The 17,322-nt window shown below is 43.7% G+C and overlaps 1 protein-coding gene across 2 annotated transcripts in view; it reads left to right on the top strand.

The window, feature by feature from the left end:
• LOC147708648 (cAMP and cAMP-inhibited cGMP 3',5'-cyclic phosphodiesterase 10A) overlaps positions 1 to 17,322 on the top strand; it is a 1,277,009-nt gene that overhangs the window by 754,353 nt on the left and 505,334 nt on the right. The window lies entirely within an intron of this gene.

Below are 17,322 nucleotides of genomic sequence, written 5' to 3'. Positions count from 1 at the left end.
CTTTTACCCAAAAATGAAAGTGTACATTTTTATTGAAAATACATTGTTCCTTATGCTATTTTCTCCATATTATAGCCTGTACTTCTTTTTTTCAAGTTGTTTTAGCAATATGTGTTCAATGTTAGCAGTACCTGTACTTGTAAAATAAAAATCTCTTGCTTGTTTGACCTAGAACATTTAAGGGATCAGGAAATCCTTTGTAGAATCGACTTTGCCAGAGGAAATTCAAGATATATATCTCATCCCCCACCTAGAATTATTTAGCTGATTGGTTATATTAATGTCTAAGGTTTCAGATAAAAACAATTGCTTTTCTATTAAGCTACATCACATTTACGGTATTTGCACACGAATTCACACAGTGTGATATGCTATTTAGTGAAGGTTGTAGCTGATCATGTACTCTTAATTAAAAACAGCTATTATGGATAAGTAGAATATATTTAGATACTGAGCGGCTATTCTGCTCTTTATTACGGAGTGTGGAGAAGAGCCATGGCCTATGATGGGTGAACTCTCAAGTGGGTCAGGATACCCCTCCTGCCACAGTGGTAATACATTGCATTGTGTATTCAGCGAAATTGCGTGTATGGCTTGCTGTTGTTTATGTGCAGTAGTTCTAAACAAAGAGGGTAAACCAGAACAGCTGGCTAAATCTGTGTCTTAAGAACAAAATCACAATAACTAGACCCTGCGAGTATAGTTCCAGTTTTCTTCTGTAATGTGATTTTAGAATGGACTTTTTGAGGATTTACGCAGTGTCTTCTCAAGCCGTAAAAATACATCTGTGAATCTTTACTAGTACACTTGTTCCAAACAACTTGTTATGGAGCCACGTTTATTTTCACTGGCAAGGCATAAATATAGATATTGTATCTTGTATATGGCATGCATTGTGCTTTTAAATTAGTATATGTTCTAAACTCGCAATATTGTAACAATTACACTGAAGCCTTTAGAATAGAAATTCTTGCTTATCGTGACTGGCAAATGTCTCATGTTTCGGACTAAGATGTGTTTGTTGCAAGGAGTGGCAATTTTCGTTAGAGATAATTTAGATATAAATGCTCTGTAAATTTCAGTTAATTATTAATCCGAAAAGTCCTTCTCTCTTGAGAGGAGGATTAGATTTCTCTGAAGAGCTTGGCAATTGTTACATTTCATCTTTCTCTCTTGAAATACGTAGCAGCTAAGAAATCGGGAGAACCTGCCATGAAGTGGGAATACTGGAAGGGATATTTTCCGAAATACTTGTCAGCTCTGGAGGACGAAGGGGAAGAGGCATTTTCCAGCAAACGCAGGAAGCAAATCCTTTAGCACACTCTTGGGTCGGAAGGCCTTAGAGTGTATGAGAATATGGTAAAGAAGATAAGACTCGCCAATGACTGTCTTTCAACATACGTTTTAGGATTTAGACAGTCATTACTAACCAGTAGTCTGTACAGCCATCGACCGCTATAATTTCTTCCAACAGAAACAAACAGACACGGAGTCTGTGGAAGATTAAGTGGCTGCGCTTAAACGGTTAGCAGCCACTTGCAAGTTCGGACACCTCCACGATGACCTGGTATGTAACTAGATAACAATGCACACTGTAAATACAAATATACAGGAGAAATTGTGGGTGAGCGGAGATGCACCCCTCAATGAGAATATTACCATGGTCAAGAAAGTGGAACTGTCTAAACAGTGCGCTGTGGCCGTGAAAAAAGACTGTGCCAGTAAGGCCACTGTGTGCAGAGTGACTGACACTAAATTCCACAATAGCAAACCTCCACCCACTGTTTGGGCCAAGAACAACAGGAAGCCAATATCCAAAGCGGCCGGACTCCACACGGTACCCAGTGACCACAAAAATAGCTGCGGCAGTCATACGCACGTAGCCAATGACAGACGGTGTCCAGCATTTTGTGTGAAATGCTCCTATTGTGGGGGTGAAGGGTCATTTTGGGAAAGTGTGTAGACGTAAGCCCAGCAACTCCTCTGTTAAATGTGTCCTACAGGATTCCAACACAGATGCGGTGGAGGGAGAGGCTGATGAGGACAGTGTTCTTTGCATTGATGACCAAGTTCTGGGTATTCATTGTAAAAGCACCAAGAACCCCTCTTGCTTTTTGTCCATTGGAGGTATATAGGTTTCCATGGAGGCAGACTCAGGGTCACCATACACCATCATTCAACGCAATATCGGAGAGAGGGACTTCATACGCACCTTAGACACTCACCTACTCCCCACAGACCTGCACCCTGTCACCTTCACAGGAGAGAGGATTCCCATGGTAGGCCTCCCACCACTCCGCTTTGAGTTCAAGGGTAGGACCTCAGAAGGAAAACTGTAAATGGTGGGAAAGGGTCCCTCTGCATTATGTTGGGCAGACCAAGGGGCATTAGGGATTCAGCTGAATCCTGGAGGTGCCACACAAGTACTCATGACAGACAACCCACAGACATGTGAGGGTGGGACATGGAAGGACGATTTTCCAGCAGTCTTTGGCAGCACAATAGGCAGGCTCACCAAATTCATAAAGTAAGGAACATCCCATTCAACTGCAGGGAGGCAGTGCAGATGGAACTACAGCGCCTGGAAGACAACGGGGTGATCGAGCCAATTGAGAGCACAGAATGGTTGGCGCCTTTGGTAGTCGCACGAAAGCCCAATGGAAAGGTGCGCCAGAGCATAGACCTGAGGGAACTCAACAAAAACATCATAGTGGACAAATTCTCATTGCCCTAAAATCAATGAAATGTTGGCCCAGACCAAAGTAATCAAATGGTTTTCGACCATTGACCTCACAGCGGCGTACCACCAAATCTCGCTGCACCCCTCCTGTAGGAAACTAACATCTTTCTTTACACCATTCGGCCGCTACAGGTTCCGGCGGATGCCCTTTTGCCTGGCATCCGCTGCAGTGGTGTTCCAGAAGCTGATGCAAAAGCTGTTTAAAGACATCAGTGGAGTGCAATATTACCAGGATGACATCCTGATCATGGGAAAGACCAAACAAGATCATGATGCAAAGCTTTCTACAGTATTACGAATACTATCACAAAAAGGCCTTACAACAGAGTGGGAAAAGTGCAAATTTGGCCTCCACACCGTCACCTACTTGGGACACGAAATAAGCGACAAAGGCATCTCTCCCAAGAGTGCCAACGTGGAAGCAATCAAGTCAGCACCTACACCTCAAAACTAGGAAGAAGTATGGTCTTTCCTTGGACTGGCTGAATTTTCTAGTAAATTCGTAAAAAACTTCACCACCAAGACACACCATCTACGTCAGATCCTAACAGAAAAGAATGCCTTCGACTGGTCAACCGATGCCAATGAAGAATTTCTACAAATCGAGAACAACATTTGCGACGCCGTGCCTCTTCATGGCTTCGACCAGTCTGCCCTCTCCATCCTCACCACAGATGCCAGCGACAAAGGACTGGGAGCTGTCCTATCACAAATGTCCAAAGAAGGCACAGTGACCGCCATCAGTTTCGCGCCTCGCTCGCTGGCCCCCAACGAGGAGAAGTTCAGCGTCATTGAGAAGGAAATGCTGGAGGCCATGTGGGCGATGGAAAAATTCCGACAGTTCCTCTGGGGTTCTAGGTTCCTCCTCCGAATGGACCACAAACCACTGGTTAAGGTTCTTACATCCAGCGGACATGCCAGTGCCACTCCGCACATTGCAAAAATGACCCTCAGGTTGTTGGACTTTGTGTATGACGTGGAATACATACCTGGCAACAAGAACAAAGTAGCGGACTACCTCAGCAGATCGGCGGCTATGTAAGGTGCGCCCGCACACACGGAATGGGACGAGTACATGATCGCTTTCACCAATGATCAGGAAGAAGTCATAAGTGCGCACAAATGGAAGGGAGCGTATGAGGAGGACCCCGATCTCGAGAGGGTAAAAAGATTTGTCACGCAGGGGTGGCCAGAGAAGAAGCACTTGAACACCGCCCTCCAGAAATTCTGGGAAGTGCGGGAGGAGCAGTCCATTAGCGGGAATGCCATATTCCTCTTACGAAGGGACAAAGTGATTCCTTCACAACATTTAGTGGAACGCCTGCTCACCATCTTGCACGAAGGCCACTTAGGAATCGTGACGACCAAGAATCAAGTCAATCGTATTGGTGGCATGCTGTTGACAGCCAGGTGGAGAGGCATGTAAGGACCTGCGAGCAGTGCAGCAACGCAGACAAGGCACAAACCATGCTACAACCACCTCTGGGGAAGTTCACCACTCCCACCAGCCCATGGGAAGAATTGTCGGTCGACATTCTGGGACCCATTCTTGAAACGTGGGGTGTCCCCAAGTACGCCATCGTGTTTATGGATCAATACTCCATGTGGCCTCAAGTAGAACTGTGTGAAAAAGCGTACACGATTCGGATTTTAGCCTTCCTCACAGCCACATTCTTGAGAGAGGAAATTCCGAGAGTCATTACTTGTGTGACAACAGTCCACAGTTCACCGCCGAGAAATGTATTGCATACATGAAAAGGAATGGCATTGTGACCAAACACACTCAGGTGTAGCATCCTGCTGGAAAGGGCCTCGTAGAGACGTGTAACCGTGTGATCATGGGGTCTGTGCAAGCAGCCATCAGCGCGGGAAAGAATTGGGAGATGGAAATTAGACACACCGTATGGGCTTATCACATTACTCCCACAACAACAGGATATAACCCGTTTTAAATCCTACCGGCCGAGACCAGTTCACACGAGACAACAGTTTGGATGAACCTGACGCTAGAAAGTAAGTGGTCCCTGGCAGTAGTCTGGAGCAATTTGGAGAAGGCCCAGAAAATGTACACAGACCACTACAACAAAACTCATAGGGTGAGAGCTGTCTTGCTGGAAAAGTGGGAGTGGGTCTGAGTGAAGCTGGCACAACTCCGAAGAAAAGGCGACCGCAAATTCAGCGAACCTCTGCAAGTCAAAGAAGCCTACACACGATCAGCCTTATTAAGTGACAGAAAAGTATGGTCCCACAGCAGACTGCCCAAGTGCAATAAAGTGATTGGATGGGACAAGGGAGATGCCTCATCAAGCACCAGTAACACCAGTTGGGATTTGGATAATGAGTCAGCCAAGAGACAGACACACAGAGAAATGGCACAACAAGAGACAATGAAGACAGAAGTGGCAACGCACAAGAACAGACGAGCCTAGAAACCGCACGACAACTTAGGCCTTAAAAAGACCAAAGTATTCGTGAATCAGACATCATGCGACAAGCCCCCACAGCTCCCAATGGTAACCAGCAAGGGAGTCCAAGGGAAATCAGGGCACACACGAAGGAGACACACACGACACAAGCAACCACTACACACACCCTCACATGCAGGGCAGTAGTGATACCCAAAAGATACAGTGAATAAGACATGTAATCTTGTGGTATGCTGTGCCTGCCTTATTCCCTGTTCTTCCCTGCTCTCCCCCCCCCCCCCCCCATGATTTTATTTATTTATTTCATGCGTTTTTATATAGCGCAGACTTTGCCCAAAGGTGTCGGAGCGATTCACAGTGGGAACAGTAATGATACATTAGGAGAAAATTACAAGTGAACAAATTTTAAAAAAAGCAAACGTTATGTTACATGACGCAAAAGTGACAATTGTGAGCAAACAAAATACAAGAGGTAGCAAACAGTACATTACAGGAGGAAAAAGTGACGTGTGCAAGTTACAAAAACGTACAAAGTACAAGTAGAGGTATAATACTGCAATAAATGGCAGACACTCAAGCACAAGAACAAACGTTACGTAGGCAATGGTGGCACTTGTGAAAGTATCTAAAGCAAACAAAGTGTAAGAGGTAGCAAACAGTGTGTTACAAGAGAAAAGTGACGTGTGCATGTTACAAAAGAGTACCAAACACAGGTAGAAGGATAATACTGCAATAAATGGCAGCCACTCAAACCACAAGATCTCCAGAGAGTTTCAGTTTATTCGCCAGGTAGCGAGGATAGGAGGAGTGCAAGGCTTTGTGGGTGATACAGGCAGTCTTGTAGCTAGATCTTGCCTCGATGGGAAGCCAGCGGAGGGTGGATAACATGGGTGTGATGTGGTCGCTTCTTTTGGCCCCGTAAATGAAACGAGCTGCTGAATGGAGGACAGTTTTAAGGGGGGACAGGTGGGATTTGGGGAGGCCAGTAAGAAGAGAATTGCAGTAGTCCAGTCTGGAGAGGACCAGCGATTGGACCAGGGATTTAAGGTCTTGCTCCGGGAAGAAGCAATGAATTCCCCAAAGAAGGCGCAGTTGGTATCGAGCAGAGTTTGCAATGGAATTGATGTGGGAGATTAGATTGTGTTTTTTGTCGAGTATGACACCAAGGGATTTTGCGCTGTCGATAATGATGGGTCTATTGTTAAGTAGATTCATCTGGTCCATCCATGATTAAACCGGGGGAGGAGAAAGTGAGGAGGAGAGGAGGAGGAATTCAGTTTTGGAGGGATTCAGAATCAGTTGATGAGTTGACATCCAGTTTTGAATGGAGTCGAGAGTAGAGCTTAGGATGGAGAGATCGTGAGTGGAGGCAACCTTGAAGTAGATTTGTGTCTCATCTGCATAGAGATGATAGTGGATCCCCGATTTACTTAGGAGATTTCCCAGTGGTTCTAAATAGAGATTGAACAACGTGGGTGCAAGTATAGAGCCTTGAGGAACACCTTGACCTACCGCCAAAGGAGATAAAAGACTGTTTGCTATTTTGATCATTTGGGATCTATCAGAGAGGAAGGAAGCAAGCCATTTAAGCACATTGCCCTCCATGCCCATTCTCTGTTGAAGAGTGTTGAGGAGAGTGTTGTGATTGACAGTGTCAAAGGCTGCAGAAAGGTCCAGGAGAATTAGAAGACAAGACCCCTCAAATGGGTCAAACCATCTTTGTTTGATATTCCAACTCAAAGTTGTCACGTTTTCCTCTTGCGTGAATAATGCAGATATTGCTAGGCTAACGCAGACTTGCCTTGCTCTTAGCATGCACTACAGGCACTGTTGTCCAGCTAATCTGCAAAACGCAAGTGTAAGAAATTAGATATTGGTTGCGGGTTGTAAAAAGCCACTCCAAATATTAATAATCTCAATCCTTGTCAAGGCGAATTACAAACTTCATTAAGCAAACCTGCCTAATTAACTCTGTAGTAGCTTAACACAAAGCAGTCATGCTTAGGCAGGAAAATGACAACTTTCTCAAATATATATATATGATTTTAATATTTTATTAAATTTTAAATTACTATTAAAATAAGTCATTGCATCATTTTTCTAGGTGCTCCCTTTGTTGTTATGATATAATCCTCTGTTTTCTTATGGGTGAGCCATCCTTGCTGCAGTTAAAAGCAATTTTCTGGGTCTTCGCTGCTAGGGATTGTAAAAAATTCAATATGCATGTCCAACCTTTTAAATGCCACTTTCCTGCTTTATAGACATTTAGGGCCTACATTAGGGGTGCCTTATAAGTATTGAAAAGGAATATTTGGGCTGGAAAAAGGTTTAGTTTGTAGTTGTGTAGTGTAGAGCTGCAAACACCGATGCAAGGGCTGGTCTGGGGACACGTGTAAAAGGGCTACTTAAGTGGGTGGGACGAGTGCTGCCGCCCACTTGTTGCATTTAATTTACAGGCCCCAGGTACATGTAGTACCATATACTAGGCAGTTATAAGTAAATTAAATGTGCCAATGTAGGTCTAAGCCAATTTTACCATGTTTAACAGGAATAACACGAGCACTTTACAATTGGTTGGCAGAAGTAAAGTGTGCAGAGTCCTGTGGCCAACAAAATCGGGTTCCGTTAATGAAGGCAAAAATCTGGGAGAATGCCCTGCAAAAGATGGTAATTTCCAATAGCGACACTAAATGAACTTTTATCACTGGAACATGGTGCAAGATTACACTCATCCTAGACATTCTTTTCATAGGCTACCTCAACAACACAAAGGGCAAACCTGAAGATAATCTGGCGATTACACTGTACTCTCTAGGAAACCTCAAGCACATTTGTAGAACCCTGTACTTGCCATTTCTCCATCTTTGCCTTTCAAACAGCCATTTTCAGTACTTCTCTCAACTGCCAGATAATCGATCACAGGTTCTTCACCCTCCCAACATATGTCTCCACCATACAAAACAACACTGGCACTCTTCAGCCTCCTGGACACACAGCTTCATGCAGTGCACCACGAAATCAACAAACATAGTGAGCAATACTTTGGCAGGCCACATGTTTTATGCAGTTCTCCAGCTCAACCCGATTGGGCTTATTCTTTAACCATTCCATTTTATGCCCATTACATCAAACCAAACCCAGACAAGCAATAGTTGTACTCTGTCAGAGACTACCCCATTAACACACAGACCCAACCAGTTATCATATCAACCATCAAGCCTACTAGACAACCTTCTACTTGACTATCAATTCAGCTTCAGATTGTACTGAAAGCCTTTTCAAACATTCAGCCTTTTTTCCAGTTTTGTTTTGAGCTCTTATTGCACCTAACACAACCACATCTGTTTACTTTCTACATCTTCAACTATACACACACACCGCCGTTCCTCTGTGAGGGTGTTCTTGGTTGTTCCAACGCTGGTCAGTTCCTCTCACTGTCCAATTCCCCCCTCCATTCAGAAAAAGCATTGCCTTAAATGTTTTCCGGTTACCCTTAGTGGTCTTACACACGTTCCCAGAATTTCATGATTCTTAGGTTGTAAAATTTCTTTACTGCTCCTAAATTGACTTTGTGCCTTAACACTTTACCTGGGAGCGTCTCATCCAGTTCCTATAAAAAAATATATATATATATATATATATATATATATATATATATATATATATATATATATATATATATATATATATATATATATATATATAATAACTTTAAATGCACCTGCCCTTGTATATTGAAAGGTGCACTGCATTTTCTTTGCTATGTACCTGATGCGGTTTTAATTATCAGTTGAGCCTTTTCCATGACAGGGCTCCGTTATTTTTAAAATTTTCATCTGTGTTTGAGCATGTTTACCTATGACTTCTCTGCTGTATAGGATTGCTGCACATAAAATGTCTTTGACTCTAACCTGATAATGGCCCTGTTAAACCACATGTTCAGGTTGAAAGTTCGACATAACTTAGGACTGTCAAAATTTCTATTTGATGAGAATACATAATAAGACAAAATAAAGTTACCCTAGTATTGGAACTTTCACAGATTCCCATGCTTGAATCATTCCTTATTGTCGAGATGGGAGTTCCGGTATATATAAAAATAGCAATACAAACCATTACAATAAGAAACTAGGCCTAGGTCCAATCTGCTTTTGTAACATATCCACCTCTTTTTGTAAAAGAGACCAAATAAAATCAACTACCAATCAGATCAGCCTTACCCTCTAGAACCCTCCTGAGAGAGCCTCAGACCATCAGATTTTCTACCACACGTTGTGCCAGAAAGTCTCCACGGAGCTCTGCTCAGTATTTTCCTTATTACCTTAGTCCTAGAGATTTTCCAACTGATTTCTTCAACAGCTTCTTCAACAATTTCTTCAGCTTAGTGTCAACATGTCTGACAAAGAATGAGGCCTTTTTAGAGCCTGTGCCACCTGCTCTAAAAAAAAGCTTTAGATAGATGACCCTCACAAGGACTGCGTCTATTGCCTCCATCCAGATCACAAGGCTAAAGATTGCAAGGTTTGCTGTCCTTTTGCCCCAAAAACCTTGAGAGACCTACTCCAGTGACGGGATAGTCAAGGAGAGTTTCCTAGCCTTTTTCGAAGGCGGTGTAGTTTTCATCGTCGACTACGAATGCAAAGTTGATAGCGAAGTTGTCATCGACGACTTTGAAGAGGAGGAGGATGACGACGGCCCTGGTGATAACAGCAGTATTGTGATGGTACCGACGATGGTGATACCTGCATCGTCGACTGCACCGTCAACGACATAGTCGATGGTAGAAATTTCCGAGTTAATCGTCAGGAAACGTTGCATTACTAGAGGTCTCACTTCTCCCAGCAAGGTGACACCTCTGCTGCCTACTCATCTTCTTGAGGAGGAGGATTCTGGGGATGGAGGTCCATACGGGTTTGCTCAAAGCCCTTCTGAACTGCATGTGAAGTGCCAGGACCTAGAATCAGAAGATGGATATGAAGAGCAGAAATACGGTCCTCCTCAGGACCATCGTGGAGGTTACCAAGAGGAGATAGTTTGTATGCCATCCTCCTTGATTCAGAAAAGGGGGTGATTTCGGACTTACAGCTCATGTTCTCAGACTATTAAAGGAGTTTTCCAACTATATCTCCAGCTCAGGAGCAGGTTTCAACTCTAGCTGTTCCACCTACTGGGCCTTCCACCCATCGGCTGCCACCACCACCAATGCAATTACTTGTGGATCCACCACCGTCGACTCCGATTATTCAGGAGGATACCTCTGATGGCGACCAGGTAAATGCAATTCCCCTGGATCCTGACAGGGAATGGAATGAGTATATTATCCCTACTCCTGCTTCACCTTTGCCGGTGCCAGTGGATTCTTCGCCTGGAGTTGTGGCCGGTTTCCATAATTTGTTGGAGAGGGCAGGAAAAAGATTTGAGCTACCTATACCTTCGGTCCACTCTTGAGTGCTTCCTATACGATTTCAAAGGGCCCTGTAATAAATCTGAGAGCAATTCCTATCATTGGTCATGTTTGGGAAAAGGGGTTTAAGGTTATGAAGACCCCAGCTACAGTGATTCTGGTGCTAACTCGTTTAGAGAAGAAGTATAAAGCCCCAAAGGATAGACCAGCGTGCCTGGTGAGTCAGCCTAAACCGGACTCAGTGATATGGCAGGCAGCACAGAGAAAATCCAACTATCCGGGGGCTCCTCTTTCACCTCCAGACAAGGATGGCAGACGCCTGGACAATGCTGGAAAAAGGTTTTCTTCAATGTCAAGGCTTCTTGTGAAAGTGGCTAACGCGTTGGCCAACTCGGGGAGCTACGACCGCTAGATTTGGTGTGAACTCTCTCCCTACCTTGACCAGTTCCCTGATGACAGCAGGGCAGAAGCGAAAAACATTATCCAGCAAGGGGAGAGGGCCTCCTCAGAAGTGATTGATTGCGCAATGGACATTGCAACAACTGCGTTCCGTTCCCTGGCTGGAGCCGCAGTCCTTCGTCTCCAGGGATGGCTTTGAGCTACCTCATTTAGGCCTGAGGTTCAGAACAAGATTCTGGACCTCCCCTTTGATGTGAAGACGCTCTTTGGGAAGCGCATAGACGATGCGCTTCAAGACATTAAAAAAGATACGGACACAGCAAGATCATTAGGGACACTCCAATACCGAAAGTTCCCTTTTCGTGGCGCAAGGGGCAGAGGTCTTCCCTCATACAGAGGAGGTTACCAGCAATATCAGTACTCCTCGTATATGCCGGCCTTGCAATCTTAACACCCGCAATATAACCAGTGGCAGGGGCAGTCCTCGTCATATTCGAGATCATCAAAGAGAGGAAGAGGGGGACGCCAAGGGATGGAGTCTTCTCTGCTCCAATAGCGACCTGCTGGCTCTGTCTACTGTTCCTATCCCTCATTTAACACCCGTGGGGGCAGGATTTCACGTTACTTCCAAGAATGGCAACGGATAACATTGGATTGTTGGGTTCTCCATATAATCCTATTTGGTCACACGTTGGAATTTGTCCATCCTCCTCCAACCAAGCCCCCTCGTACCAACATGACAAAACATTTTGTCTCCTGCGCTTAGATGTCCAAAAGATGCTGCAGAAGGGGGCTATAGAGCCGGTCCCTGTCTCACGAAGGAGAGAGGGTTTCTACTCCTGGTTCGTCCTAAATCAAAAGACTGTAGAAAAGTGGCGCCCTATTCTAGATCTGAGGGAGCGCAATACCTATCTCATCAAACAGTCATATCGGATGATCTCTTGCAGGACATACATCGACTTTTAAATTCAGGAGATTTCATAGCCACTTTGGATCTAGAGGACGCATATTTTCAAGTCCCCATACATCCGTCCCACAGGAAGTTTTTTCGCTTCACAGTAGCCAAGAGCCACTTTCAATTCAGGGTTCTTCCCTTCGGCCTCAGATTGGCACTAAGGATCTTTACAAGATACTGTCTCCGGTAGCGGTTTTTCTAAGGAAACAACAGCACCAGGTTTTCCCTTACCTGGACGACTGGTTGCTAAAGGTTCCTACCAAGACTGCAGCTGAGATTTCAGTGGCAGCGTGTACCTAGCTGTTCAAAAGTCTGGGTTTTAACCTCAATGGGAAAAATCTAATTTGTGCCCTTCAAGGAAAGCCAAATTCCTGGGAGCCATATTGGACACCTCTCTGAACAAAGCTTTTCTGTCAGTGGAAAGACAAGCCAAATTGATGTCAATGGCTCGTCTACTTCAAAAAAGGTCACTTTCAGTTCACCTCTACAAGTCCCTTCTAGGGTTCATTTCGTCCTGCATTCCTCTGATTCCTCACTGCAGGTTACAAATGCACCCTCTTCAGGAACAACTGGACCTACAGTGGTGCCAAGAGGAAGGGTCTTTAGAAGACATGATCACAATCACTATGTCAATGAGAGATGCTGCTTCATGGTGGACTGCTGAGGAGAACATTTCCCAAGGTCTCTCCTTCATGGTCACTCTGGCTCCTCAGATTATTACTACAGATGCGTCTTCGGAAGACTGGGGAGCGGTCTTGCAGGACCTCCAGATAAGCTGTTGATGGCTACACAACCATGGCCTGTTGCACATCAATCTACTGGAACTCAGAGCAATTCGCCTAGCCCTACAGGCTTTCCTCCCGAGGATAAATAACTTGTCAGTTCTAATAAGAACAGACAATACTACAGCCATGCATTATATCAACAAGCAGGGTGGCATAAGATCTCGTCTGCTGTCGGCGGAAGTTCAGGCTGTCTGGGAGTGGGCAATGCTGCATGGAGTCACACTAAAAGTGGAGCATCTCCCAGGGAATCTCAACCAGACAGCAGACACACTGAGTAGCCATGAAAGGGAGCTAGACCAGAGGACTCTGGAGGAGGTTTTTCAACTATGGGGCAGGCCAGCCATAGATCTCTTTGCTACACCACGGAACAAGAAATGCCGGTTCTTTGCAAGCTGGCATCACCATCCGGGATCCTCAGGAATGCGTTTTCGATGGCATGGTCAGGCATTTTTGTTTACCCTTTTCCCCCCATTCCTCTGATCCCAAGGCTGCTCAAAAAGCTAAAAACAAATTGAACCCTGCAAGATGATCCTAATAGCACCGTCTTGGCCTTTCTAGTACTGTGTAGTACTACACAGAGCTTCTTCTCCTATCCTTGGAGCACCCAGTTCCTTTAAAACGGATTCCATCGCTGTTGACGATGTCACGTGGCCAAGTTTTGCATCCGGATCCCTGATCCCTTCAATTATCGTCGTGGTTCCTGAGCACAGAGTTTCTTGACTTAAAGCTCTCTGCAGAATGTAGTGACATCCTGTCTCAGGCGTGGGCTCAAAGTACAAACAAAACCTACCAGATGAAATGGAAGAGATCTTGTCTCTGGTGCAGAGATTCAGGGGTTCACCCTTTTGCTTCTTCGGTGCATAAAATCCTTAAATACATTCTTTCCTTGGCAAAGGCGGGCCTGGCTCATTCATCTTAGGGCCATTCCTCGCTTCAGGAGGACTTCCTCAAGCCCTTCGCTCTAGTCAGCAAGAATAATTAAACAGTTTATGAAAGGTCTTTTTCGAGTCTTCCCTCCTGTGAAGCATCCTCCACCACTGTGGCACCTTAATCTGGTCTTGACCCAGCTCATGAAACATCCCTTCGAGCCAATACATAAAGCAAACTTCAAATTTCTCACCTGGAAGGTGGCCCTTCTTTTAGCCTTGACTTCAGATAGAAGGGTCAGCGAGTTGCAGGCTCTTTAGGAGCCCTTTTCTTCAGTTTAAAAATGAAACCATAGTACTCTGTACCAACCCAAAGTTCATCCCGAAGGTGCCTTCGGACTTTCATTTAAATGAACCTGAAAAATGAAAAACCTTTTTTCCTCTCAACCTACGACTCAGGCTGAGAGGTCACTTCACTCATTGGACAGTCAACGTTGAAGTTCTGTCTTCGTAAGACTAAGGCTTTAGTTAGTCACACCTGCTCTTTGTGGCTTACAGTGCCCCTCGTAAAGATTTTCCCCTTTTCAAACAGGGGATCGCACAGTGGATTTCCAGCGCTATTCAATATTGTCATCAAGCAGCTGGTAAACCCCTTGATGGGAAAGTCTGTGCTCACTCCACGAGGGCGATCTCTTCTACTATGGCCCTCTTTGCTGGAGTACCTATCCGAGACATCTGAAGACCAGCGACCTGGAAGAGTGCCCATACCTTCACAAGACATTACTGCTTGGATTCTTCATCACGCAGCGACACAGCAGTGGGCCAAGCAGTCCGGAGGTACCTCTTTCAATAAGTGGTGAGCTTTCCCTCTCACCCCTCCTTCCTTTTCCTTCATATTTTCTATGCACATTCTTTGATACAACTGATTGCTTCTTGGGAATCTAAGAAAGTTCCAAGAGTAAGAAATCCATTTACTTACCTATAACTTTAGTTCTCCAGTATTGGTAACTTTCATAGATTCACATGCGACCCACCCTTTCCGCTGAGAAATCTCTACCTTCTGCTTCTTTATGGTTATCCTATGGCACTACGGTTACGAAAATCTGATGGTCAAAGGCTCCCTCAGGAGGGTTCTAGAGGGGGAGGCTGATCTGATTGGTTGTTGATTTTATTTGGTCTCTTTTACAAAAAGAGGTGGATATGTTACAAAACTAGATTGGGCCGAGGCCTAGTTTCTAATTGTAATGGTTTGTATTGCTATTTTTATATATACATTGGGACTCCCATTTCGACGACGGGGAATGATTCAAGCATGTGAATCTATGAAAGTTACCAATACTGGAGAACTAAAGTTACAGGTAAGTAATTTGTTTTCTTCTGCTGCCCTCCTATGTACTATAACTGTATGGAGTTTTTAACTTGTCCTGGAAACTGAGACTGCCATTGTTCTTTAGACTGTCTGGTCTTATCTATACTTCACTAGTTTTTGAAAGTTTGAGTCACAATTATCGCTGCCCTTTAGAGCCTTATGTAATTTAATCATGTCTGCTAATATTTACACTGAATAATTTTTTATATGCAATCAATTTATTTTCATTACATTTTCCTGTTTCTAGTTTGTGGATTTCAAGTGATAAGTAATTTTAGTACCAAGATACTTATTCAAATTTACATGACACTTTGTAGATCATGTGGGACAAATTAACTTTTGCCCTGAATAATCAGGTTTTCTTTTTTCTGAAATCCCCAAATCCCCAAAGGAGCCACTGTTAATGATGTTGCCTCAGCATTGAGATAGTTACTAAGCAAGAGATGGATTATACCCCCTTGTTGGACCAGGGCAACTCTTGCCCTACTTGTTATCGCAGAAACATTTGACATGGTCAAGCTTTCCTCAATGTGCATGTAAATTTATGACACCACTCTTAATTGGTCCTCATTCTTTCTACGGGTTCAGGTCCAACTTATCTAGATGGGCATCTGCAGATCGCCAGTTACCTCTTGTGTCCCAATTTTCACAAACAGGCTGACAACACCTTGCTTTACAAGAAAGTCACCATAATCAGGAAAATCAACCAACAAAGAGACTGTATTCTTATCATAAAGGAATGGATGCTAAACACTTCCCTCAAGTTGAACGTGAGCAGACTGATTGATCCTCATTGCCTGTATTCCCATACACGCCCAAATACAGATTGGGCTAGGCGACATGAAGCTATAAAGGATTCACCCAACAATTTGCCACAATTCCAAAATCATTTTGCAATATCAACTCAGACCTCTCCTTCAAAACATACACTACCAATAAAGCACTGCCTGATACCACGCTTACACCTTATTAATCAATACCTACTTTGAAGTGGACTTCCCAACCCAACACCTGTCTCACATAGAGCGAGTAATGCCATGCTGGTCAGTCTTACGGATTCCTCCAACCCCTCTAAAGAGTCCCCTGCCACCCTCTGCTCATCTCATCAATACACTGAACAAATAAAATGGCACATCCCCTCTCATAGTAGATTTGCACTGACAATCCTTCTCAGCATTTTAAACATCTATTCCATTGTCCGTGAGGGGCGGGGTTTAATCCATCTCAATCTTCAGGTGTTATCAAATAAGGCCTGCCACAATAAATCATTAAGGACTTTAAAAGTCAATCAATAAAGAGAGTTTATTCATTAGGCATTAATTTTTAGATTCCAGCATTAAAAGTTAAATCTAATCCATCAATCTGTATTTGTTTATAAAATTGAGCAAAACTTTTGCCAGAATCAGTCAAAATAGTAATAATACTACATGTTCTGTGGCACTCATAACAGAAATGGGCATTGTACCATCACTCTATAAGAAGGGCAGAAAGTTATTTCATACATGGTGTTTACATCAAGCTTGTGGCTGAATGAGTTTTTACTCTTCAGTAAGACTCTGAAAAATCAATACTTCATTCTCCTATGTGTAACTAGTATCTAAGCATTTCCTTCCCAGGGCTGAACATGAGGTGGCCTTCGTATCAGTTAATGTTGTGTAATGAGAACTGCTACAAATGAATGTTAGATAATTTGTTCAAGCGAGAAAAGCACATTTCGTAATGATGGAATATGTACAACTAAACTTAGTCCGTAGGACTAGTCTTGGTTTGAATGTGGGGCAAGTTTTTTTTTTAATGCAAATTAGGCCTCAAGCAGACTTTTAGACCTTATTTGTGTTGGATTAAGACATAAATAAAATATAAATACACGTTTTTAGGTACGGCCAGTGTTTTAAATAAGAATAACTATGCAAAAAAGTATTTTTTGTAATCATTTCTTTACCCAAGACTCATTTTAAAAAATATTTAAGATTTTATTTCTCTTTGGGGAAATTGGAGGCACACTGGTAAGTAGTTTTAGGGATTATATAAAGTACCCCTGCCATAAGTTATAAGGATATTGCAAGTTGCTGAGAAGTCCCATAACCTTATAGAGGAACGAGGCCTAAGGCCAAGATCCTTTATAAGGTTCTGGAAAGTGTAAACAATATTAGAAACTCAGTCTGTTTTGGCAAAAGAAGGTTACAAACCTGGAGAGTGGTAAACTACAATTAACCTTGCGGAGGTGGTAACAGGGAAAGGTTTGCATCGGGGGGCATATTCACACTCAATTCTGGCATTTGTTTGAATAAATCCCATCTTGTATTCTTAATTTAAGGTTGTGCATAACATATTGCAAAATTCTGTTCACTAAGCAGCAAGGCTGACTTTGTTGTACA

Source organism: Lissotriton vulgaris, chromosome 6 (genome assembly GCF_964263255.1).
Source record: "Lissotriton vulgaris chromosome 6, aLisVul1.2, whole genome shotgun sequence".
NCBI classification, from domain to species: Eukaryota; Metazoa; Chordata; class Amphibia; order Caudata; family Salamandridae; genus Lissotriton; species Lissotriton vulgaris.
This window is presented reverse-complemented; position numbering and strand designations above follow the sequence as displayed.